General features: G+C 47.6%; 1 protein-coding gene across 1 annotated transcript in view; it reads right to left on the bottom strand.

The window, feature by feature from the left end:
• MAPK4 (mitogen-activated protein kinase 4) overlaps positions 1–23,025 on the bottom strand; it is a 122,271-nt gene extending 99,246 nt beyond the window's left edge. Inside the window, exon 1 of the mRNA XM_081096957.1 lies at positions 22,855–23,025. The gene's annotated coding sequence lies outside the window, so the exon portion shown is untranslated. The remainder of the gene's footprint in view (positions 1–22,854) is intronic.
• Between the last annotated feature and the right edge of the window lie 1,964 nt (positions 23,026–24,989).

Raw genomic sequence — 24,989 nt, 5'->3', positions numbered from 1 at the left:
AAAGCATGAATTATGAAGATAAAGGTGGTGGCTATTTTTAGAACAAAAGCCATCCATAAATTGAGAACACAATATCAAGTTAGGACTTCAAAAGACACAATAATCAGTTGATTTTTTTTTTTTTTTTTTTTGGTCTCATCTTAGAGATTCATGAAAGGATTCTTTCCTGTCTGGGCCACTGCTGTCTAGAACAGAAAAGAAACTCGGGAATGAATTACTTGATGTGTGAAAAAGCAGAGACTGGACAAATCAAGAGACCCTAGTAAGATGACCATAGTGTTGGTGAGTGAGTGGAACAGGAGGGCACACTTTGTGTGGGATTCTCCTCCTGAAGTCGGTGATGTGGCCACGTTGTAAATTCCTGGAGAGCAGGAGCTATTACTTACTCGTTTTTATAACCTTCACAGTGCTTGGCGCGCAGTAGATGTTTAATATTAAAGTCAGTTAACTCAATTTAGGAGATCAAGTTTCAAGGTCTAACATTTCTCAGGGGGTGTCAGCCAGGAGGGGAGGGGCCGTGAGGATGAATGACTCCAGGTAAATTTCAAACACAGAGGAACTGAAAAAGTGGTTTTATGGCCCCAAACCCCACTATGGTTTTTTGTTCCACCAGTTCAGCTTCTTCAAGGAGTCATAGCGATGGCTTTAACAAGCAGTTCTCTCTGATGTCCCACCACTTTTATACATTTTCAGAGCTCTGACTACATATCTCATTTAACATTATCAATCATCTTGAGGCAGAGAAACAGCATTAATTTAAATTCTCAGGTGAGGACTTCACAGCCCAAAGAAGTGGAAATTTACTCATGCTAAGGCTCTGTAGATAAGCTCTTTACAAACATATCTATATATCTATATATATAAAAGACTAGTATGCAAAGTGTCCCCTTGGAAGTTTGACCAGGAGACCAGGAGTTCAATCGCTCGCTATGATGTGCGCTGACCACCAGGGGGCGGCACAGAATGAAGGAAGGCTCCAGCCGGCAGCCAAAAGGCCCCAATCGGCCCTGATTACTGGCCAGGCCTAGGGACTCTACCCGTGCATGAATTTCATGCACTGGGCCTCTAGTCCATAGATAATAGAGTTCATTGATAACCTCCAAATGTCTATTCAGAGTTGGACTCAGATGGAATCCCTGGGAAAACCTAGGTATGCCTTCTCAAACAAGCATATATATTAAGCTTTAGATACCCTCTTCATTGTTCTTTAACAGTTAGGTAGAATTTACACAGATCTCAAGTATTTAGCATAATGAGTTTTTAGGACTATGTCCACCTATATAAGCATCACCCCAAACAAGATACAGAATATGTCTGTTGCCCCAGAACATTTTCTCATGCCCTCCTTCCAGTCAATTCCCATTCACTCCTGGCAAAGGCAACCACTGTTCTCATTCCTATCAGCATATGTTAGTTTTGTCTGTACTTGAACCTCATATAAATAGAATTGCTTTGGAAGTATTCTTTTTTCCTGGCTTTTTTTCACTCACTATTATGTTTTTGAGATTCTGTTGCATGTATCAGTATTTCATTCCTTTTTATTGCTGAGTATTATCCCATCTTCCAAGCTCACACCATAATGTACTTATCCAGTCCTGGTTGATGGAGTTGATTCCAGTTTGGGACTATTATGAATAAAGCTGCTATGAACACTCTCATATGAGTCTTTTTATGGGCATACTAGAGGCCCAGTGCATGAAATTCATGCTCTTGGGGGGGGGGGGGGAGTCCCTCAGCCCAGTCTGTGCCCTCTCACAGTCTGGGAGCCCTTGAGGGATGTCCAATTGCCAACTTAGGCCAGCAGGCCTAAGCCATCAGTCGGACATCCTTAGTGTGGCTGCAGAGGCGGGAGAGGCTCCCGCCACTGCCGCTGCACTTGCCAGCCATGAGCCCGGCTTCTGGCTCAGTGGTGCTTCCACTATGGGAGCACACTGACCACCAGGGTGCAGTTCCTGCATTTAGCATCTGCCCCCTGGTGGTCAGTGCGCATCATAGTGACTGGTCATCCTGCCGTCAGGCCAAAACCAGCTCTCTGACATCCCCTGAGGGGTCCTGGATTGCAAGAGGGCACAGGCCAAGCCAAGGGACCCCACCAGTGCACGATCTGGGCTGGGGAGGGATGCAGGAGGTTGGCCAGCTAGGGAGGGACTGCAGGAGGGCTCCAGGGCATGTCCAGCCCATCTTGCTCAGTCCCAATCGGCTGGACCCCAGCAGCAAGCTAACCTACCGGTCGGAGCATCTACCCCCTGGTGGTTAGTGCACGTCATAGCGACTGGTCGACCGATCGACTGTCTGCCCTCTGGTGGTCAACGCACGTAATAGCGAGCAGTTGAGTATCCTTAGCATATCATTAGCATATTATGTTTTCATTGGTTGAACAGCCGACCAGATGGCCAGACACTTAGCATATTAGGCTTTTATTATATAGGGTGTTTTCCCTTCTTTTGTATAAGGATCTAAGAGTGAAATAGCTGGGTCAGATGTATGCTTAACTTCATAAGAATTGCCACACACTTCTCCAAGACGGTTGTATCATTTTACACTTCACCAGTACTGTATGAGCATCCCAGTAATTCCATATTTTTGCCAACATTTGGTATTGTCAGTCTTTCTGATTTTAGCTATTCTAGCAATTGTGAATAGTATCTCACTGCGGTTTTAATTTGTATTTCCCTTATGACAAATGATGTAAATCTCTTACTGGAAATTTGTACATCTTTTTGCCCATGTTTCTTATTGGGTTGTTTGTCTTTTAATATCGGTTTGTGAGAGCTCTTTAACTATTACATTCCAAGTCTTACTGAATTCTGTGTAACAAATATTTTCTCCCAGTCTGTAGATTGCCTATTCATTTTCTTGATCAACAGTGTCTCCTCATGAATACAAAGATCTGATTTTGATAAAGTCAAATGTATTCTTTTTGCGCTTTTTTGGTTAGTGCTTTTTGTGTCCTAATCTCCGACTAATCCCAAATCTCCTGTGTTTTCTTTTTGAAGTTTTGTGTTTGGCTTTCACATTAAGTCTATGATGGGATTCACATTAGTTTTGATGTTACAACGGAGCTCAGGTCGAGGGTTATCTTATATGCAAACAGATAGCCATCTTTTCCAGCACCATCTGTTTAAAAGCCTTTGTTGTTGAACTGACTTCACATCTCTATCAAAAAGCAATTAATTGTACATATGCGGGTCTATTTCTAGATTCAGTTCTGTTTCATTGATCTATTTGTCTATCTTTATGCTGGTATACTATCTTTGTTCCTTCTTCGTCTGTAAAATAGGGATAAAGGTCGTGTTGGATCTATGACTTGGTAACTGTAAAGGACTCACACAATATATGCCTGGGACACAGCAGGCGCTCTGCTAGTAAGAATTAGTCGGTTAACGCATTTAGAAATGGAGTGAGCAACCTCCTGAGACAGCAAATTCTTCCCTCGGAACGTGTTGCAAAACATCTGAATTGTCATCTACTCATGTAGCTGCAGAAAAGGCTCCTGCGTCAGATGGAAAGTTGAACGGCAGTCTCTAAAGCTCCTTTTTCCAGTTCCAACAGCCAATGATTCTAAGGCAACTCCTTCAGACGTTATGAAGAAAACAATAGGCATGGAGGCTGCTCACCTCAATCAACGTACATTCTTACTTCTTTCAATCAAACAATTCCTCACATGCTTGGAAACAAGCGCCTCTAACTAGTGTAAGGAAATCTAAGTCGGTCCATGTCCTCAGGCACACAAAAGGGATGGAGAATAAAACAGGAAGAAGGCAAAAAAAAAAAAAAAACAGGAAGAAGGAAAAGAAGACCCCAAGAGGAGTTATAAGTAATTTGCCCACGACATGAGTCAGTTGCTGCCCCGTCTATGTGAGCCAGTGTCTGATTCTCCTGAGATCTAGCAAAGGAGGAATAGAATTGTCTCACTCAGAGGAAATGGGTGTTTTTGTCCCCAGTTCCATGCCGGGCACTATTTCTTCTGCATCTCGGGTCTTCACGTATTTGTATTTGTCTAAAACTTCTTACCCCTCTGCTCCTCCTGCTCCAAATAAAGAACCAAACACAGCTTCCCTGGAGAAGGAGCCATTTGCCATGTGTTTGAACTCTTCGCTGAGCCTTTATCTTTTCTCACCCTCATGGGCCTCTGGTTTTTCCCTACAGCATTTCTTATCCATGATTGGCAGGGCCTGCAGACCTTAAAAACACTCATTCCTAAATCCTTTGTCCTTCTCTATCGCCTTCTGCCCACTCGGCTCCATTTGAAAATGAGCTGCTTAATTAACTTCGCAGGCGCTTTGGGTCGATTAAAATCATCTGTGCCCTGTGAGTGGCCGCTGCACGTCTCACCCCTGTGGCGGTCAGAAGGTATACTCATCCCTCTTCATAGAGGAGACTCAATCTCAGCATTTCGTGAGGTGCTCATTCTGAAGCCACTGCCCTAGAATCAAACATCTCTCCCAGTTTTGATATCATGCTGGAGGAACTCTTTGAAATCAGTAATGAGGGCCAATATCAGAAATACTTGAGCACGGAGCCCACGCTGCCATTTACTAGATGTGTCACCTTGAGTAATCCCGTTAATCTTTCCGAGCTTCTGGGAGGAAACGGTAATACCAAGACCTCTGACAGTAACCTGTGCCCAGGCTCCGCATGCAGCAAGCATGGCTGCAAATAGACACTGCACGTAAAGTGCTTTGTAAACAAAAAAGCACTAAATAAAGGGAAGGATTCTTTAATGAAGGGGCTCCTTGGCCAAACTAAATGAATACGCTAGCAACAATGCATGTCCTCGAGTAACCAAATTCTGCATTGTCACCTAGGTCAGTGGTCGGCAAACTGTGGCTCGCGAGCCACATGCGGCTCTTTGGCCCCTTGAGGGAGGCTCTTCCACAAAATACCGACTTCTGCACATGGGCCATGAAGTTTCAATCGCACTGTACGTGGTATTTTGTGGAAGAGCCACGCTCAAGGGGCCAAAGAGCCGCATGTGGCTCGCCAGCTGCAGTTTGCCGACCACTGACCTAGGTCATCATGCCACAACTTCATCGATTTCCTAAACTTTCCTGGGCGTTAAGAGAAACATCTTAAGTCAGCATGGCATGGCCAGATACAGCTGATGGGAACATCTACAAAGAGGCAAGATTAAGGGAAGAATGTAGAATCTAAGGTGGGAAACCTGGATTCCCATTTTAGGACTATTATTGATTAGTTGTGGGATCCTCTCTGTATCTCTAGTTCCCCAGACTCTCCCACTGAACAGGGCTGCTGTGAGGTAAAGTCGTGCATGAGAAATGATTGACTAACTGATACATACAGTGGACGATGTTATTGTGAGGCATTTACGGATTCGTCCATGAAGACTCACAGGCTTCTTTCCCTATGAGCTCAGCCAAATCCAAAGCCGGCAGAAGCCAGGTCAATGATGGTGCCAATATGAATCTGAATAAGCGTTATTACTTTATAAAAGAAGCGCTTACTCAAGGAAAATCCCCGATTTTGATTTCTGGTGTCAAGAATAGGTTTGTTAAAAGCACGAAACGCACTTTGAGCGGTTACTTCTCTGCAGAGGTTGCTGGTTTGCCCAGGAAGGGAATTCACCTTTCTTGAGTGCCTACTCAGTGCTGAGCTCTATTCTTTGAGGACCACAAAACTTACCACTCAAACCTGAACATTTATGAAAGTAAAAGGAGACATTAATAATTACCCAGGGACAACAAACTGTGCTGAGAGTGTCCCCAGCAAACCAGAACACCCCGTCCAAGAACTCCAAGGACAACAGAATGACAATCCACACTAGAATTTTCCCATGTGGCTTAACATTATTATTCCACTCCAATGATATATCTATGTTTACCTTCCAGCTCTAATTTTAGCACAGCAAGAAAGCCCATTAGTTGTTTTAAGAGAATGTCCTCATTAACTGGTGAGGTGGTCTGAGCTGGATTGATGGGTCCACGGACTGCTAATGGGGCCCTAAACTGTCCCCCTCCTGATCAGCTGATCCGAGGGGGCATCATAGGAGCACCTCAGCAGCTGCTATGAGCGCCGCCCTCATCCCTCCTACATAATGCTCAGGTGCATGAATGAATGAGCTCAAACCCCTCCAAACAGGAAGTGAGACCAGGGCGGGGCCAAAACGCATTTCCTGGTGGTCCCTCCACTGGCTGCAAATAGCAAGTTTTTACACCACTAACTGAGATTCAAGTTAAAAATGCATATCTTTGCATCTTAGTCCTATTTCCACGAACATATAGAAGCACTTGCCTGAAGTAACTGTACTGAACATTGTGAAGCCTTTATAATATCCTAGTCAGTCACACTCCGACTAAGTTCTGTAACCGGGGATCCCAAAATTTTTCCACTCTCAAGCCACAGGCTCACGGAGTTTCCCGGACAGACCCCCAAGCCCACATGGGGAAGTGAGTCCTTAGCAGAGGACAGGCTCAGCCATCTCTGCTCATCCACATGGTCAAACTCAGGAGCCATACTTAATGTGATGGTTTAAAATATGTTCAAAATTTATCTGACACTCCCTTTTCTTTGAGTGTAGCCTGGACCTCTTGACTCACTCCTAATAAATAGGGGGGGAAGTGGGGTGGGTAGCAGGTGATTTCAGAGCCTAGGTCATCAAAGGCACTACAACTTCCTGGTGTCTCTCTTGGATCACTTGCTCGGGGAAGCCAGCTGCTGTGTTGTATGGGCCTCTGAAGAGGGGCCACACAGAGAGGAACCGAGGCCTCTAACCAGCAGCCCTAAGAGTGAACGTGAAGGCAGCCCCTCCTGCCCAGGGCAAGCCTTCAGACGTCTGTAGTCCAGCCAACATTTTGTCTGCAACCTCATGAGAGGCCTGAAGCTAGAACCACCCAGCCAAGCTGCTTTCCTGACCCATAGAAACTGTAAGATAACAAATGCTTGCTGTTTTAAGCTTTTACATGGTGGAACTGTTTGTTACACAGCAATAGATCATTATTACATCTTATTTCCTCACTTAAGGAAAAACACTAGAGCATTTTTGGAACATTGAGAGGACCCAGAATGAATATGCAAGCTATGAGCCATATTGCTTGTGAAGTGAAGGGTGCACGAATGTATCCTGTACTCCTAGTGGGTGAGGATGAGGTGAAAGGCCCACGATCAGCACTCGATGGAAAGGCAGATGTGTGCGGAAATGAGTTGGCTCAAAGCCAAAGGGAATTCAGGCACTTCCATCAAGCAGCCAGTTGTACGACAGCTACTGCACAACAGTAAGCGAAACGGAAAGCGAGAGGGTGGTCCAAAAGTTCTGTGATCAGTTTATGTTCCTGTCCTTAAGGTTAACCATGTACCCGAGGAGACAGGACTTGCACAGTCAATGTCATTCGAGACTAAGACAGTTTGTATTCTAGTGCTGGTCCATTGAGCGGAGCTGCCAGCATTCACCATGAAAGAGAGAGACAGAGAAGGCAGAGCCCCCCTCAAGTGACCCAAGAACAGACTTTCAGGATAGCACCCACCATGTGGCGCACTTCATTCAGAGACAAGCAGCTCCGCGTGGCCAGCCAAAGGTCAATGAAAATCTCCTTGGACATTTGGCCAAACATGTCAGCAGCTCCCCAGCAAGAGAATCCCAGTTGGGCCAGGTCATTAGCAAACTGCCTGGGCAGTCCTCAGGGAGGCACTCAGGTTGCATCTCCTTGGACAGCACCTCGCCTCCCCTGACCAGCCACCAGGGCAAACATCAACAATGGATCTCGCGCATTACTTTCTGCCCTTACCCACTCTTCCAACCTGAGGCCGGCAGCCAGTGCCCCGCCTGCACTCTCCTCGCACATCTGCGGTGCCGGTTTGAAGCCACAAAGCCACCTTGACATAGGGGACCAGTCGATCTTGCTGCCATTGCCTCAGAGCAAAGACTGCTCACTGACACTGGTCATCAGTCTATTCGGGGCCACCCTGGCCTCCCCAGCAGCAGCCCACTCAGTCTTCTGAGGAAGCCCAACCTTGGCTGCTGGTGACACGCCCCAGCCTGAAGGAAGAAGGGGCTCAACGGGGGACCTGGTGCCCACAAAGTCCCCGGGAAGCTCTTTGGGTGCTGATGAGACCTGTTGGAACCGAATTCCCCAACAGCCACTTGTTGGAGATGTCTCAATCACAGGTGACGAAGAGCCCTTGGCGGGGAAACCACAGTGACATTTTCATTAGCAGGTGGAGTGAGAGGTAGGCAAGTGAACTCCATTACTGTTGATTTTTCTTGTTTAAGTCGGGCCAGGGACAGAGGAGAACTCACTCCCCAACTCCTGCATTTGTCCTTAGGGCACCGTTAGCTCGCTGCAGCCCTCCTCACGATGTCCTCCAGGCACAATCAATCGCTCATGACTGCCCTGGGTGAGGAGTGGGTCTAATCGGCTGTGGACATCCTGTCCCTCCTTGATACCCGGTACTAGAGCCATTATGAGAGTGCCATGAATTTAGGAGACTGCCCTGGGTCAGACTCACCCCCAAACTGAAGGGCTGGCGGGTAGGGAAATGCGCTGCCAGCAGGCGGCTGGACTACCTCTTCAGGTAGGAGCAGGAGGGGAAAGCATGACTCCCAGCTAGAACCAAAACATAAACACACACACACACACACACACACACACACACACACACACACAAAATAAAATTTAAAAAATCAGAGCTACACAACTTGCAGAGAGCATCACTCCCTGACCTCATCCAGGCTGAGTAAATGGGCCTGCTCCCCGGCCTTCCACACAGGCCCCTCTTGTGGTTGCTTTTTTGAGGTTCATCCACTCCAAGGTTGCCCTTGACATTCATCTTCACTTAAAGTTTCTTGAAAAATAGTATCTGTGTAGGGGAAGCACAGGAATGATTGCCTGGTTCCCCTCTAAAAGCACGCACAGTAGGTGCTCACAATGCTAGTCCACGCACTGTTGGAAATGGCTCCGAAAAGCTGGAAACATTCAGCAGAGGCAAGAGGGTGATGCAAGGGCAAGGTGATGTAAAGGTCACGTCCCCCATGGCCTCATCCCTTCCCACGGGGCCTCCAGTAACAGTCTCCTGTGTCTCCCTCAGGAGCACGCTCCCTCCAGTTGGCTGTTTGACTTGCTGGCAAATCTGATCGTGCTACTTGCCTGCTTAAAACCCTTCCACAGCTTCCCTTGCTTTACAGATCAGTCCTGGCTCCTCCCCGTGGAGGACAGGCCCCCGCCCGGCATTCCACTCTGCCTGCCTGTCCACATGAAGCTCCCTCACCCCTCAAACTCTTCCCTCGTCACTGTAAACCATGTGTGGCTCCCCAGACCAGGCTCGCTCACCTTTGCCCACGCCACTCCTGGAACACTGCCCACCTTCTTCAGCTGCCATACCCTAGTCATACTCTGAGATTCTGCCCGGGCATCCCCTGCCCCTAGAAGCCTCCTTAGAGCCACCCTCCCTCCTGCCCATGTGTGTCCCATGGGCCTGGACACTCCCTCCACAGAGCATGGAGACGGGTACTGTGACTGTCCCTTTACTGGGCCAGCACCCACCCACCCACCCGGAGTAGCGGCTCCGTGAATAACGGCATGGCCTTCCTCCATCCAGCAACAAAGCTTGCATAACACTTGCCATGTAATAGATGTTTCATCATTTTTTTTTAATGTCAATTTATCAGTGTTACAGTTGGGTGGGAAGTGATTTCAATTCCTGGCCTTGTGACCATGAGGTAGATTTGCAGCGATCAGATAACGTCCTTTCCCTAAACAACATGGGTAGTATCTGCATCCTTCCTCCTGGAGCAGTGGTTCTCAAAGGGCAGTCTCTGGACCATCAGCATCAAGCATCACCTGGAAGGTGTTAGACGTGCCAGGTCTTGGGCCCCACCCAGTAACTACTGAATCAGAGATCGGGGCACTGCCCCAGCAAGCCAGAGTGTGACGCCTCCAGGGGGTTCCGATGCACACTGGGGTTTGAGAACCAGTGCTCTGGAGCCTTCAGAGACCCTTGGAAGCAGTTCAGATGCTGCTCTGTAAGCAGCTGCCTGGCAGTTTCCCCTTCTCCAGGCTGGCAGGCCTCTTCATGGCTGAAGGCAGCTGCCTTCACGGGCCAGATGCGGAAATGCTCCCCTCCCAGCACCCCTTGGAATCAACAAGAATCACCTAGGGAACAAAGGAAGCTAGGCAACAGGAGCTCCACTCCAGGGAGTTCTCACTGACCCTGGCAGAGGCTTGCTGCCCTGGACAGAGTTCACCTCGGGCTAACTCCGTCACCTGGGTCTTACAGAAGCAGGTGTCTGGTTTCTTTTCTCCAAAGAACTATGTTGCAAACGTCAGAACTGTGACAAGCAGATCTGCCTCTCCTGCCACCGGTAGGTACAATGGGGAACAGAGCAATGGGGAAGCTCTTGGCAGTCAGGTCCACAGAAAGGCCCACTGGGAGCTACACTAAGGCGATGCGCACCCCACCCCAAATCACAGTATGATGTGCTCAGGCCCACGGAGGTGCCCAAGGAACCAGGAACGTACAGCTTTTCACCACTGACATTTCTAATAAGCCCCCCCATCTATCTTTCATGTCATACTTGATTGTTATTGAGCACCTACGATGTGCAAGGTAAGTCAGCTTTTGCTCACTTGCCCGGTGGATTGCAACCTTGGCTGCATATTAGAATCACATAAAGAGCTTTGAAAAAATTCTGATGCCCAGACCAGATCCTAAACTAATTAAACCAGAATTCCTGGAGTGGGACCCAGGCATTAGTATTATTTGAAATCTCCAGATGATTCCAATGTGCAGCCAATTTGGGGGAACCATGGTTTTAAATAACATTGATGTCTGGACCCCGTCCCAAATGACACAGATCAGTTTCTAGGACTGCATACATGCGGTGTACATATGCATGTGCAAGTGTGTGGTGCACATATGTATGCATGTGTGTATGTGCATATGTATACATATACACATGCATGTGTGCATACATATATACATACATGTATCTATTCACACATACCATATATGTATATAATCTCCAGGTGATTCTAATACAGCCAAAGAACCACTCCATAAACCATTCGTTTCCAAACTCGCCTGCACTTCAGAATCATCTCTAAAAATTCCAAAGCCCAGAACATCTCCCAGACCAACCAGCTCCGGGGCGGTAGGCTGGGCACAGACATCAGTGTTTTGTGAAGGGTCCCTGGATGATGCCAGTGTGCAGAGAGGTTTGGAAAGTGCAGCACGAGGCCGAGCTGCAGGAGAGGCTCCTACTATCGTACCGCAGCTGTCCTACGGCGCCCATCTTACACCCCTGTTACACCAAAATGAACCGGAGAGCCATCTTTATCACAGTGGCCTTTACAGCCATGCCCAGTGGAGCCAGTGCCTTCCAGGATGCTATGGATCCAACAGGGGTTGGTCCAAAAGGTACTTATTTCAGGACACTGCACTCTGCCTCCTCTCTTAGTGGATCCTACCCAGGACTCCATTGTCCCACACTTTGGAAACGGTCTCCCTCTTTGAAATTTCTTCTGCTGCTCTTTTTTAAATGTGTTTTTAAAATTTATTTCAGAGAGAGCTAGAAACATCAATGATGAGAGAGAATCATTGATCGGCTGCCTCCTGCACTCCCCCTACTGAGGATTGAGCCTGTAATCCAGGCATGTGCCCTGACCAGGAATCAACCATGACCTCCTGGTACATGGGTCAATGCTCAACCACTGAGCCACACCGGCCAGGCTCTGTTGCTTTTTTTGGGTGGCTTCAGACAGAACTATCTTTCGGGGCCCTTCTCATCATGTTTGAAAACTGGAAGTGGTGTGGGGACACTCAGGTGCCCAGGGATGAATTTAGGAATTGGAGGGTTCTCCACTCCCTGCTGAAGGGAGGAGAGCGGGACAGATGTGGCTCCCATTTTAAGAAGCCAGCAGAGAGGACACACTATTAATTTCTCATTTCACAACTTCGAAGCTATGCACCTTGATTTGCCCAACAAGTGAAAATAATTTTACTCCATAACAAAAGTACGTGGTTGAAATATTTCTCATCTAAAGCAGGCGTGGGGAACATCCGGCCTGCAGGCCCTGTCAAGGCATTAGGAGGGAGTTAATGAAATGTTTGGCCAAATATAGCAGGCTAATTTTTAAGGTGATAATTATGGATGGCCCATGGATGACGTTATAAATACCCAAATGGCCCTTGGCAGCAAAAAGATTCCTACCGTCAATCCTTTTGTAGAAATGCTAACATTTATATAGCAAGTTTGCTTTAAAAAGAGGTAGTACCTAAAAAATCATTCATTAAAACTTAGAGAAATAAGCTCAATACCTCTTCTTCTCTTACCGCTGGAGTTTTAATTCCGTGTGACCTACTTTCTGCCAGCATTGGCCATTCATCTATAAGTTTGATGACCAACAGAATTGTTCTCTGTAATGATTATTGCAGCAGGAGGAGGGCTGGGCTGGAAGTTAAGAAAACTGGGCTCTGTTCACCAACCCTAATGGCCTGTGTGATCTTGAGCAAGTTATTTGATCTTTGGGTTCCTCATTTATAAACCAAGAGAATAAATACTCGCAAAGATGATTTTCTTCCAGCTCAAACATCATGTGGTTCTAATTCTCTTGTGGGCAATGACATTCGTCTTGTGGAAATGGCTGAATTTATTAGTTTGTTTTCCTAAAAATGGATAATTATTTGGGAGAAAGCATCTTGAGTCTCCAGTTTCATAAAACAAAGATGAAGTAACTAATACATGCGCCATGATGTACTAGACACAGTGAGGATACAAAAAAAAGAGAGACAGCCAATGCTGATAAAATTAATGAGGGAAACAATTACATAGCTAACCATGATCTAAGAGACAATGAAGTAGATGCTATGGCATGAAACCAGAGAGGAGGCAGCTTGGAGTATTGAAAAAAGAGTGTCCGGGATAAATAGTACATTTCTCTCCATCAGGATTAAAAGAAGCAAACGTGGAGTCAAACTTGGATTCTAGTTCTGACCATCCCAGGTAGTGACCATGTCATCTCAGACAAGCCACTCATCTTCTTCAGGCTTAAGTATCCCACCCCCACCCGTACAATGGGACTCATCTAATACTGACCCAACACCCCGGGCAGTGCCACTGGGCGGCTCAGAGAAGACACTGGCCTGCTGCATGATATAAGTCACATAAAACCCTGGGGGATAGACACAACGTATGCTAAACACGTGTTCCTGTAGATTTTGATCTGATGATTTATAAAAACCAGAATTTCCATTGAGGAAGGCATCCAGAGGTTAAGGTCAGAGCGTCAGGATCTCACATGCTCTTTTCTCTCTTTTTTTCCTACTTTTTAAATTTTTCTCCTTAATTACTTATTAAATAAAAATATGTGCTTATTTTTTTAATGAAATAATATTCCAAGGTATAAAATAAAAATCCTTTCCCTCACCCCAATAACCTGCTACTTCTTCCTTTACCACTACTAACAATATCTTGTGTCCTTACAGGGGAAAAAAAAGCTTATGATTACCCCATAATGATAACTGTATGTGCATATGTGCTCCTGTGTCTACAGCCATACATCTTCTTTTCTAGGTATCCATTACTGGAGAGGAAAGATCTTATTTCAAATAATCTCAGCTTAAGGCAACATCGTTTCAGATTACTGAAATCTGACATTGCTTCTCGTGGTGATAATTGAATAATAATGCTCTTATTATTTCTTACCAAAAGGAAAGGTGGAACGGAAAATAAGAGGTTATTTAATATATATGGAAACCAAATCCTGAATTCAGGAGTGTAGAGCAAAACACTGTATTGTGTGATGGTTAAATAAGAGAAACCTTTCGTCCTGGGGATCTGCTTCTGAATAAAGTGAAGAGAGAAGCCAAAGGATTTTTACTGCCTCTTGTTGCATAAATGCATTTCCGGTTCACTTTCAAAGACTGCTCATAAAAATGGGGGGGGGGAGGGGTCCTCAGGATTTACAAATTCAATAAATTTGAAGAATGAAAACATGCACAAGAATTTGGAAACAAGACTGAAGCCTTTTAACTAAAATAATAAACTAAGAGCATTTTCATGTTGGACTCATGCTCCCCATCCCCCTTCATTCAGAGACCCCACAAAATAAGGATCTATGTCTTTTATTTGTCTTTAGTCTCCATTCAGCTCAAGAAAATGGTAAAGTATAGAAAAAAACGAACAGTTATTTAGGTCCCAACATGCCCAGAACTAGTAACCAGACATATTCTCACTCGCAGTGTAAAATGAGTGTCTCTCTCCTTACTCTGAATGCCCTGACGGGCTCTTTGTCACTTGGGTGGCACAGATTTCACTGGCTTTACTACATAGCAGACGGGTGGGTTATTAAAGCCCTCTTTGAGTCCCATAAAGCGGATAGTGGAACCCTATAATAATTGGTCAAAACATTTTCATTTCCCCTCCTCCAATCTGGAAAGCTGAAAGCAGTTCCCTGTAGTTACACCATTGTAATATATTTCTCACCTCCTCTTCCTAAGTGCTTTATGCAATCATCTCCTTCATTCTCCTCTTACAAATATCATATCAGATTTCTGAACTTTTCTGTCCCTTTTTTTTTCTGTTGAATGAGCTGTCCTCTAAAAAGTTTTGCAGAGCTGATAAAAACAAACGAAAACATCCTTGCCACCACGTCCTGAAGGCAATGTGCTGGTCTCTATGACAAGGAAAGGAATTTGTTCAGTTAACTTCGTCTGAACTCCCTGTCGCTCTCACCTTTTACCAAAATCACAGCATAAAATATCTCATTAGCAGACAAAATGGTCCCAAAAAGGCTGAAAAAAAAAAAACCCACATTAAATTCAAATAAATGGAAAATTTGCCAGTAGAAATATAAAAATGGCCTTGACCTCAAAACAATTGTTCTTTAGAAAAATCAGCATAAGAGCCAAACTTCCTAAAAAAGGATTTTGCTGACACATGAAATGAATCACTCTGGAGAAATTAATTTACTTTGTTTCAGGCTGAAGAGTTTTCAGAAATCATGGTTTATAAGTTCTTGTGGCTGGTGGGGCTTTCTAGTAATTCTGCCTCTAAAAATAATCACATATTCTGGGAGAATAAAAAATTTCCGTCTTCAAAATTAAGTTGTTTATCAATTTTTCATTTATTCCAAAGGGATAAGTCACAGTCTAGAACTACATACCTGGAAGTGGAGGGACAGGTTTGTGCCTTTAAGGACAGTTATTAAAACCTAACTGGAGGATTTCTATCTCTAGCAATAGGTGTACAAAGTTGTATAGTCTTTTCTATGTGTGCAATATTGTAAAATTAAAATAAGTTGGACAGCCCTGGCTGGTGTGGCTCAGTTGGTTACAGCATTATCCAGTATACCGAAAGGTTGTAGTTTTGATTCCTGGTCAGGGTTTATCTAGGTTGTGGGTTCAATCCCCAGTCGGGGCAGTTACGACAACCAATCAATGTTCTCTTTTGAAATGATGTTTCTTTCTCTCTCTCTCTCTCTCTCTCTCTCTCTCTCTCTCTCTCTCTCTCTCTCCCCCCCTCTCCCTTACCCCCTCCCTACCCCCTTCTTTCTCTTTCTCAAATCAATAAGCAAATATGAACAGAGGGATGGAACTTTCAGTCCCACCTCCTGACTTTCAAGGAGGGGAGAGGGGCTGGAGGTTAAACTCAGTCACCAATGGCCAATGAGTTAATTAGTCATGCCTATGTAATGAAGCCTACTTAAACACCCCCCCCAAAAAGGGGGTTCAAGGAGCTTCCAGGTTGGGGAACCAGAACCCTTTCACATGCCAGGCCCCAAACTCTACAAGGACAAAAGCTCCTTTGTTAAGGACTATCTCATCATCTGGCTGTTGATGTGTACCATTTAGTATTCTTTGTAATAAACCAGTGATCTGGTGAATAAATGGGTTTTCTGGGTTCTGTGAGCCATTCTAGCCAATGAATTGAACCCACAGAGGAGGTTGTAGGAACCTCTGATTTATAGCCAGTCGGCGACAGCCTGGGCTAGGGATTGGAATCTGACGCAGAGGGCCTGCCGTCTTGTGGGACTGAGCCCTTTACCTGTGGAAACTGATGTTCTCTCTGGGGGAATAGAACCAGAACTGAGTTGAATCATAGGACATCCAGCTGGTGTCCAAGAATCACCTTGGAACTGGTGACCAGGATCCTTCTCAAAGTGTATGTGACTCTGGTGATTTTACCTTTCTGTGCATCACTGTCCTCATATGTCAACGGAAACAGTAAAACAGCACCGCTTCCCGAGCTGTAGGCACTGACTGAGTGCTCCCTGTCATGTTGGCTGATACCAAGGGCCAGTGCTCCCTATCCATCCACCTTGCCCGGGAACGGAATGGCAGCTCCACTACTGCGAACAAAAAAAGGCCACCCTGAAACATAGTCCCTGAAATGTTAGGGTTCTGAAACTCCTCATAAAATATCCATGAGAACAGAGGTTTATTGTTTGTTTGTTTGTTTTTTAATGGGTTTTCTACAAGCAGATCATTTTTTTAAAAAAGAAAAACACCTAAAAAGAGCCCAGCCAGCATGGCTCAGTGGTTGAGTGTCGACCTATGAACCAGGAGGTCATGGTTCGATTCCCAGTCAGGGCACATGTCTGGGTTGAGGGCTTGATCCCCAGTGGGGGGCATGCAGGAGGCAGTCAGTCAATGATTCTCTCTCATCACTGATGTTTCTCTCTCTCTCTCTTTCCTCCCTTCCTCTCTGAAATCAATAAAAATACATATACATAAAAAAAGAAAACTAGCTTTTTTTAAAAAAAAAAAAAATCCTGCCTATAGCAAATCTTCTTGCAGACAGTCTTTTCATTTTGTTCAACCTACACATTGCCATAGTGACAGATCAGTCTCCTGTACAGCCAGGCACATTTAGAATAAGCGTAAGCATAGACTTTCTCTCCTTTGAAGACAGGCCAATTTAGATGAAGAGAAAAGACTGTGAATGAATTAAAAGTCTGACAGCCCAAGCTGGTTTGGCCTAGTGGATGGAGCGTCTGCCTGCGGACTGAAGAGTCCCGGGTTCGATTCTGGTCAAGGGCATGTAACTTGGTTGTGGGCACAGCCCCAGTGGGGGGTGGGGGGGTGCAGGAGGCAGCTGATCGATGCTTCTCTCTCATTGATGTTTCTAACTCTCTATCCCTCTACCTTCCTCTCTGTAAAAAATCAATAAAATATATTTTTTTAAATAAAAAAATAAAAGTCTGATAAATAGGGTGTTTTTTTAAAAAGTTTTATTATTTTAAATGTTTAAGAACTAGTATTACTTTCCCATCTCCACTCCCACCCCCAAAGGTATTTCCTATCTGGCCTGTTTCAATGCAAGGAAAAATCTCATCCTCAGCTTGGGTCTTCCAAAATAGAAATTTGAATCAATGAAATCTTATTGGAAACTTTTCAAATACCATTATAGTGACCTGAATAAAGAGTTCCATTCACTTTCTGAAGCAATAACTTGGGCACAAGGCCAACCTCGCCTACAGCGTGCATGCAGTTACTTCTGTCCACTAGTGGAACTCACGGCTGCCCTTGGAGAACTTGAGCTAACCCTGCTCCTCATTCCATCCCACAACGATGCTGCTGATGCTGACACAGACCTGGAGTTGCTGAAGATTCGGAAATTCCTACTTTTGAGGGCAGATATTCACAGAAGTACAGGCTACCCCGTATTTAACAAGTCTATTGCAATCCATGTTTTCTAATTAAGTCTTTGAGAAGCTTCTCTTAGCTCTTGCTAGAAGAACGTCCCTACTTTCTTCTTCCTACTTTACTATTCCTGCAGCCACACCTGCCCCACCCCTCCTCGAGTCCTTTTTGAGGGGCAGCTTTAGTTGAAGCGAAGAAAAACAGACAGCTCAGAGCCTCTCTGTTGCACAGGACTCTTCTGGGCCTGGGAGGAGCCCCAGTAACTTGTTCACCTGGTCATTTTGTCTTTTCTTTAAAGAGGATCCCTCAAGTTACACAGCATCCTGCCAGCACTGGGCCCTCCCCTGCCACTTCCCTCACTCCTACTGCCCACACAGTGGGCAGAGGTGACCCTGTGGGCACCTCTGATATATAAATAAGTCACATGCTAAGGAAAGAATTTGAGATTTTTTTTTTGCCTCAATAGATTGACTTAATATGATGACCAGATTAGAACATGTGGCCTAAAAAAAAAAAAATGTTTATTCTCATTTGGGAAATTATTCATATGGAAAGTTCTACAATATTAACTATACATTTGCTAAGTCAACTTCAATAAAAAGAACCAAGTTACATTAAATAAGACCTCTCCCAGAAATCTGGGAATAGTTATACAGCATAAGGCATCATAACAACACTCCTGAGAACAGTAGTTCTTGATCAGCAGTGATTTTGCTCCCCAGGGGGCAATAACTGGACACAGTTTGGGTTGATACAACTCAGGGAGGGGGCATGTGGGTGCTCCTGGCCTCTAGTGGGTAGAGGTTGGGGATGCTGCATAACATTCTACAATGCACAGGACAGCTCCCCAAGACAAAGCATATCTAGCCCTCAGCATCCATAGAGTTCATGTTGAGAATCCCTGCCTTAAAATAATGGGCGCATGTAGGTAAAACTGCTAGAATTCTGGCTGGAAAACGATTAAAGAGTAGAAGCCCAAGTTAACAGGTAGCTCATGCAGAGCTGCTATCTCACATCAACCCTCCACCATGTTCAAAAGCTACGCCAGCTCCACACTTTTATGGGTCATGGGACCGCAAGGACCTTGCCAAGAGCGGCTCCATGAGGAGGCGGTAGCATAATTTCAGGAGCACCAGGAAAGGCACTTTGCCTCCCAATTACCTCCTACACCCACTTGCCCATGCTTAAATCCTCTCCTGGTGAACTAAGCCTTTCATTCCATAATGAGGCCTAAACTGCAAAGACACCCCTCACCCCCACCCCCCGCCCCCCCCCCCAGGGAAAGACAACAGTGACCTACAATCATATTCAAGAGGAAGTGACTGATAACAGACTGTTCTCGCCCTGAGTTTTCATATAGTGAACAGCTCTGAACAGCTGCAGTGGTGGAGAGGAAGGGAGGACAGGCCCCGATGAGGCAGGGAAAGGGTGAAGAAATGGGCCATACAGGGTTCTGAAACAAATGTCCCTACTCCACAGACGACACCTGAGCCTCCAGACAAGGAAGGATGGGGGAACGAGCCACATTCTTGTCCTTCAAGGAAGTTAAAATCGCGTTCCGCTCAGGTGAAAACACACACAGCCCAAGGATGCTCGAAAGAATGGTAGGGATGCAGTTCTACCATTGCAGCTGGAACAGGAGATGAGGGTCCTTGCCAGCTGTGGGGATCACAATGAACCCCAAACTGCTGGATGCAGCACCCACCTGACACCTAAAAAAGTCATGGGCACCGTAAGATGCTCAGGCAGGGCCTCTTTGCTGAATGAATGGCAACTGTCCCAGATGAAGCGCTCTACATACAGATGGTCTGTTTCCTCCTTCGCCTCTGCTTATGCCACTCCCCCAATGGGAGGTAAGCTGGATCCTAGTCCATCTTGCAAGACTAGTTCATGTTTTCTCTGCTCATGCCTGGTTTTGGCCTGTTATTTTTTTTTCTCCCTCTTTTTATAAGTAAAGGGCTTTCAAGTCATTCATCTAGTGTCTGCCTTATTTCCTATGTCTCTTTCATAAGGGCCAACAGTCAGAAAAGATGTGGGGAGGGGGGCGGTTTTTAAGTTCATAACAAAAAGTAGTATGTAGTTTTAAAAGAATCTAAATGGGAGATCAGAAATAATTTTGGAAGAAAAAGATCACTGTACCAAGAAGCTAGGATAAAGCATTTACCAGGAATTGTTGGAGGCCAAGGTAAAAAGATAAACACACTAGACATATAGAATGTTCTCAAGCTCTGATAAAAGGAAAGCCACAATTCCATGAGGACAGAAATGTTTTTTCTGACATTAAATTCTAAATAGGAATTTTCCCCTGATTTTTAAAAATATATATTTTTATTGGTTTCAGAGAGGAAGGGAGAGGGAGAGTGATAGAAACATTAATGAGAGAGAATTATTGATCAGCTGCCTCCTGCACACCCCCTACTGGGCAACCTAGGCATATGCCCAGACGGGGAATTGAACCATGACCTCCTGGTTCATAGGTCAAAATTCAACTACTGAGCCACACTGGCTCGGCTGCCCCTGATTTTTCATGTAAGTTGTGCAGTCTGTTAGGTCCTTTAGGAAAAAGACCATGTCTCTGGGTCACCAACCTGTGGGTCACAACCCCTTTGGGGGTCGAACGACCCTTTCACAGGGGTCGCCTAAGACCATCGGAAAACACATATATAATTACATATTGTTTTTGTGATTAATCACTATGCTTTAATTATGTACAATGTGTAACAATGAAAATACATCCTGCCTATCAGATATTTACATGACAATTCATAACAATAGCAAAATTACAGTTATGAAGTAGTAACGAAAATAATTTTATGGTTGGGAGTCGGAACTGTATTAAAGGGTCGCGGCATTAGGAAGGTTGAGAACCACTATCTTGGACTATATGCCCCTGATAACAGCATGTATGACCTATATAATAAAACCCTAACATGCAAATCGACCAAACAGCAGAACGACTGACGGAACAACCATTGGAATGACCGGTCGCTATGATGTGCACTGACCACCAGGAGGCTGACACTCAATGCAGGAGCTGCCCCCTGGTGATCAGGGCACTCCCACAGGGGGAGCACCACTCAGCCAGAAGTCGGCCTCTCCCGCCTCTGCTGCAGGTGGGCAGTAAGGAGCAAGGGGTCCCAGACTGTGAGAGTCCCGGACTGTGAGAGGGATGTCTGACTGCCTGTTAGGCCCAGGGTGATCGGGCCTAAGCCAGCAGGTGGACATCCCCCAAGGGGTCCCAGACTGCAAGAGGGCACAGACTGGGCTGAGGGATCCCCCCTACCCACCCAGTGCATGAATTTCATGCACCGGACCTCTAGTAACATTCTAAGTACTCAAGTATTTGCCAATAGACTAAGGACCCACAGTTCTCTTGCCAATCTGGATATTCCAGTATGTTTCAACATCACAAGATTATTAGAGTAATAGAGTCATCAAATTTCTTAGCAGGAAGAACCCTCAGACCACTTCATTTTGCCTCTAGGTCCCCAGTCATTTCAACAATGAGATTTTTAAAATGCTTTTACCCCAACTGCTGCCACCAGTTTGCAGCTGGGGTTCTTCCGCCTCCCCCTCCTGATTTAGTTGATTGTCCTGTGTTTTTCTGTCCCCACCAGATGCTCCATCCCTTTGAGTAGCAGAGCTTTGCCTTATTAACCTCGATTCCCTGCGATACTAGCACAGTGCTTTGCACAAAGGGTCTGCCTTCTTTTTTTCAATGGAAGGAAACTGAATTGGAAAGAGTAGGTCTTTCCTTTTTCCGCCCTGCTCCCTCTGACAAACTCCAGCTATATAGAAGCTCTTCCTACACCGCATACGCAGCCCAAAAGGTTAACATGCAACCACTAAAGGGATTGAAGACCCTAGGGGCCAGAAACTATTCTCTCACCCTTGTCTCCAGATCTCCCCCCTCTCCCCGCCCTCCCCAAAGTACACTGGGCAACCCTTCAGAAAACAAAACAAACAAAAGCCTGTACTCAGTAGGTGCTCAGTAAACATCTATTAACCTAATAGAAGCTATCCTGAACATAGTAAGTACTCGAAATATCTTTTAAATTGAGAAGTTTGTAACACATCTACTTTGCTCATAGTAGGTGCTCCATCAATATCTTTTAAATTAAGATGCCCTTGCACACAGTAGGCCCTCTGTAAAGCCTGTTAAATAGGACTGTAGCAGACAGTGGCTCCTTAGAGAGCGGGCAGAGGTGACATTAAGCACACCCCAGGCGCATCCATGAATGGAAATGCCCGTCTGGAGCTGGCGCTTTCGAGAGTCCTGGAGAGGCGCGTGACAGGGCGCCGCGCACACCCGGCTCCCCGCGAGCCACGCACCCCGGGTCGAGCCCCGCAGCGATTTCCTATCCGGATCCATTCCCACCCGGGAGGGAATAGTCCCCGCCTCCCGTTGTCATTTCGGGGCGCACCTGGTTCTCCCGCCACGGCCCCCCCGCCCCCCGGGGCAGCCCCCTCCCTGGCTTCTCCCGGGATTCCGGAGAGTTGCGGGCAGAACAAAAGCCAAAGCCAGCCAGGCTTCCGAAGGCTTTTCCGCTGGAGAGCCTCGGGCAGAGGCCGGGGAAGCCAGCCGGGACCCCGCGGTGATGTCAAACCCCGTCCTCTTCGGGCGGCCAGCCGCCCTCCCCGCAGGCTCCGCTCAGAATGGCAGCCCGGGACAGCGGCGGCTCCCTCCTCCCCGCGCCCGCGGCCCCGCCCTGGGCCCCCGAGGGGCAGAGTTGGGGCGTCCCTCGGGTGGGGTTTGGGAGGCGCTGCATTAACCCTTTCACGAGATGGGAGGAGGTTGGAGAGGACGGGGCGGACCCCACAACCGAGACCCAAATCCGAACTCGCAGGGCGAACTGCCCCTCGGCGGCCCCAAAACGCACCGAACTGCTCCCAAGGTGGAGTCCCCTCGCGGCATCTCGTCCCCACCTTCTCCTCCGCTAAGCTGTCGCCCCAGGAGCCCAGCGGCCCCCTTCCCATCCAAACCACCTTCCCATCCCGGGGACCACACGGGGTGACGCGCGGTCCGCAGGGCGAGGGGTCACCGAGGCGGCCGGCGGTCCCGGGGACACGCACCGCCGGGGAGTCGCTGCGCTCGGGTTTGCCTGCTTTTCGCTGGGCTTGTTGGTGTGTTTTTCAGGGAGAGGAGAGGGCGGCAGACAGCGGGAGGTCTCGCTTCTCGCTTCCTCCCCGGCTTCCCGGGAGCCGGCAGAACTCCCGAGGAGGCGGCCGGGGAGGAAGGAGGCGGAGGGAGCCACTTACCGCGCGGAGCCCCGGAGCGCGGCGGCCGGCGAGCGGCGCCTTTGTCTGCGGTCCCAGCCCCGGCGCGCGGCGAGCTCCCGGGCACCCGGACACCCGGACACCCGGACACCCGGACACCCGGACAGCCCGGCTCGCCGCTCCCGCTCCGGCGCTGCTCGGGCTCCAGCCCCCGCCGGCGCCCCGTCCCCCGCCCCTTCCCCGCCTCTCCCCACCGCTCCCGCCGCGATCCCGGCCACCCGCTCCGCCCCGAGCCGGCCCCGCCCCTCGCCCGCCCGGCCCCCACCTGCTGCAGCGGCGGCAGGCGAGGGGTGCCCGGGGCGAGGGGTGTCCGGCCCTGGGCAGCCGCTTTCCCATGCGCTCCGCTCCCCCTGCCCACAGCCTCGGGGCGGCTCGGCTTCGCGATCCCGGGCGGAGCTGCGCGGGTGGACGGGCCTTCCCCGCCCCGGCCCCTCGGATCAGCCTCACCTGCGCGGCCGGGCGCCCGCGTTTTCCGGGGAGCTCCTGACCCGGTAGCCTGGCCTTCCCGCGGGGCGCACGATCTCGGAGACCTCTGCCGCCTCAGAGGCCCCTCTGCCTCCCGCGCCCCGGGAAGGAGAGCCCCTGGGTTCAGCCCCGGAGGGGGGTGGGGAAGCGGGGTCCTCCTCGCCGCGGTGGAACCCGCCTCCCCGCGCTCGGTCAGCACTGCGCTGCTGCAGTGGCCGGGCGGGGGCTCGCGGGGACCAGGAGCTGGCGGGGACAAGGGGCCGGGTTGGGAACCAAGCCCGTGCCCGGCGCCGAGGGGTGGGGGTGTGGGGGAGCGGGGAGACCTGGGTGCGCCTGAGGCGGAACCGGGCGGAGGGTCGAGGGGGTGCAGAGTACACGAGCCCGGGCCGGGAGTCTGCCTATTTGCACCGCCGGGATACAACTAGCAGATGGGAACCAACAAAACTAGCAGAAGGGAACCGACACTTTGGAAGCCCGAGGAAAGGGAAGCAGAAGCGCCTGACACCGGTCACACCTGGTATTTGGGTGGTGCCTTCCACAGATCCACAGTGGTCCACGCCGATTCGGTGCATGCACCCCAGGGGGATGGATGGTGGAGGAGCCACTTCTCCAGGCGGAGAAAAAGGTGATCACCTGAATATTGTATAATGAGGTCATTAGTGGCTTCAGCTGCCCGTGAGCCCTGCTTTCTCCCCACTCCCAGAACATTCCCAGAGAGAACCTCACTTTGACCCTTCATAGGATCTGCTCGGTACTATGTTGCTTTTTCTGCTTCATCCCCCACCATCTGCACTACCTCCTTCAGAGCCCAGTTCAATAGGTGCACACTGGGTGCTCAATAACTGTTGGAAAAAATTAACCTGTGAGTCCTATTACCGTGCTAATTATAACGTGGGCAAAAACATAAACATTTTAAATTGTGGGCCAAAACCGGTTGGGCTCAGTGGATAGAGCATCGGCCTGCAGACTGAAAGGTCCCAGGTTCGATTCCGGTCAAGGGCATGTACCTGGGTTGCGGGCACATCCCCAGTGGGAGATGTGCAGGAGGCAGCTGATCGATGTTTCTCTCTCATCGATGTTTCTAACTCTCTATCTCTCTCCCTTCCTCTCTGTAAAAAATCAATAAAATATATTTTAAAAAAATTTTAAATTGTGGGATCACATGCATCAAGTAGGTAGGACAATGATGGCCATCTGCAGGGCAATAAATGTTAGCTGTACTTATGTAGGTAGTGGGTTATAAAGCATATTATGTAGGTAGTGGGTTATAAACCATTATGTAGGTAGTGGGTTATAAATCATTATGTAGGTAGTGGGTTAAAGATTACATGCTAAGTTAGAGACAGTTATCTGAACCTTCCTGAGGAGAACAGGTAGGGATAAGGAGAGAGTGGGTAAAAAGTAAATGTGTGAACATCCATGGCTAAGCCGTTCCAATGTGTCTTCCCCAAAGAGAATACTTTAACGTTTCCCTTCTTTAATTTTCACTGTAAATACGTACTATCAATTTCAGTGGGTGTGCATCAATGTGAACTGTTCTGTGTTGATTTATTCATTTTTACAACAACTTTTCTAGGAAGGAAGAATAAGAGGTCCCAAGGGTGCTCATTTTATCCACACAAAAAGCCAGGAAGTCAAATGTCACATTGAGC

Source organism: Myotis nattereri, assembly GCF_964212035.1.
Source record: "Myotis nattereri genome assembly, chromosome: 8".
Lineage (NCBI taxonomy): Eukaryota > Metazoa > Chordata > Mammalia > Chiroptera > Vespertilionidae > Myotis > Myotis nattereri.
The sequence above is the reverse complement of the archived record's forward strand: the minus strand, read 5'-3'. Positions and strand labels throughout refer to the sequence as shown.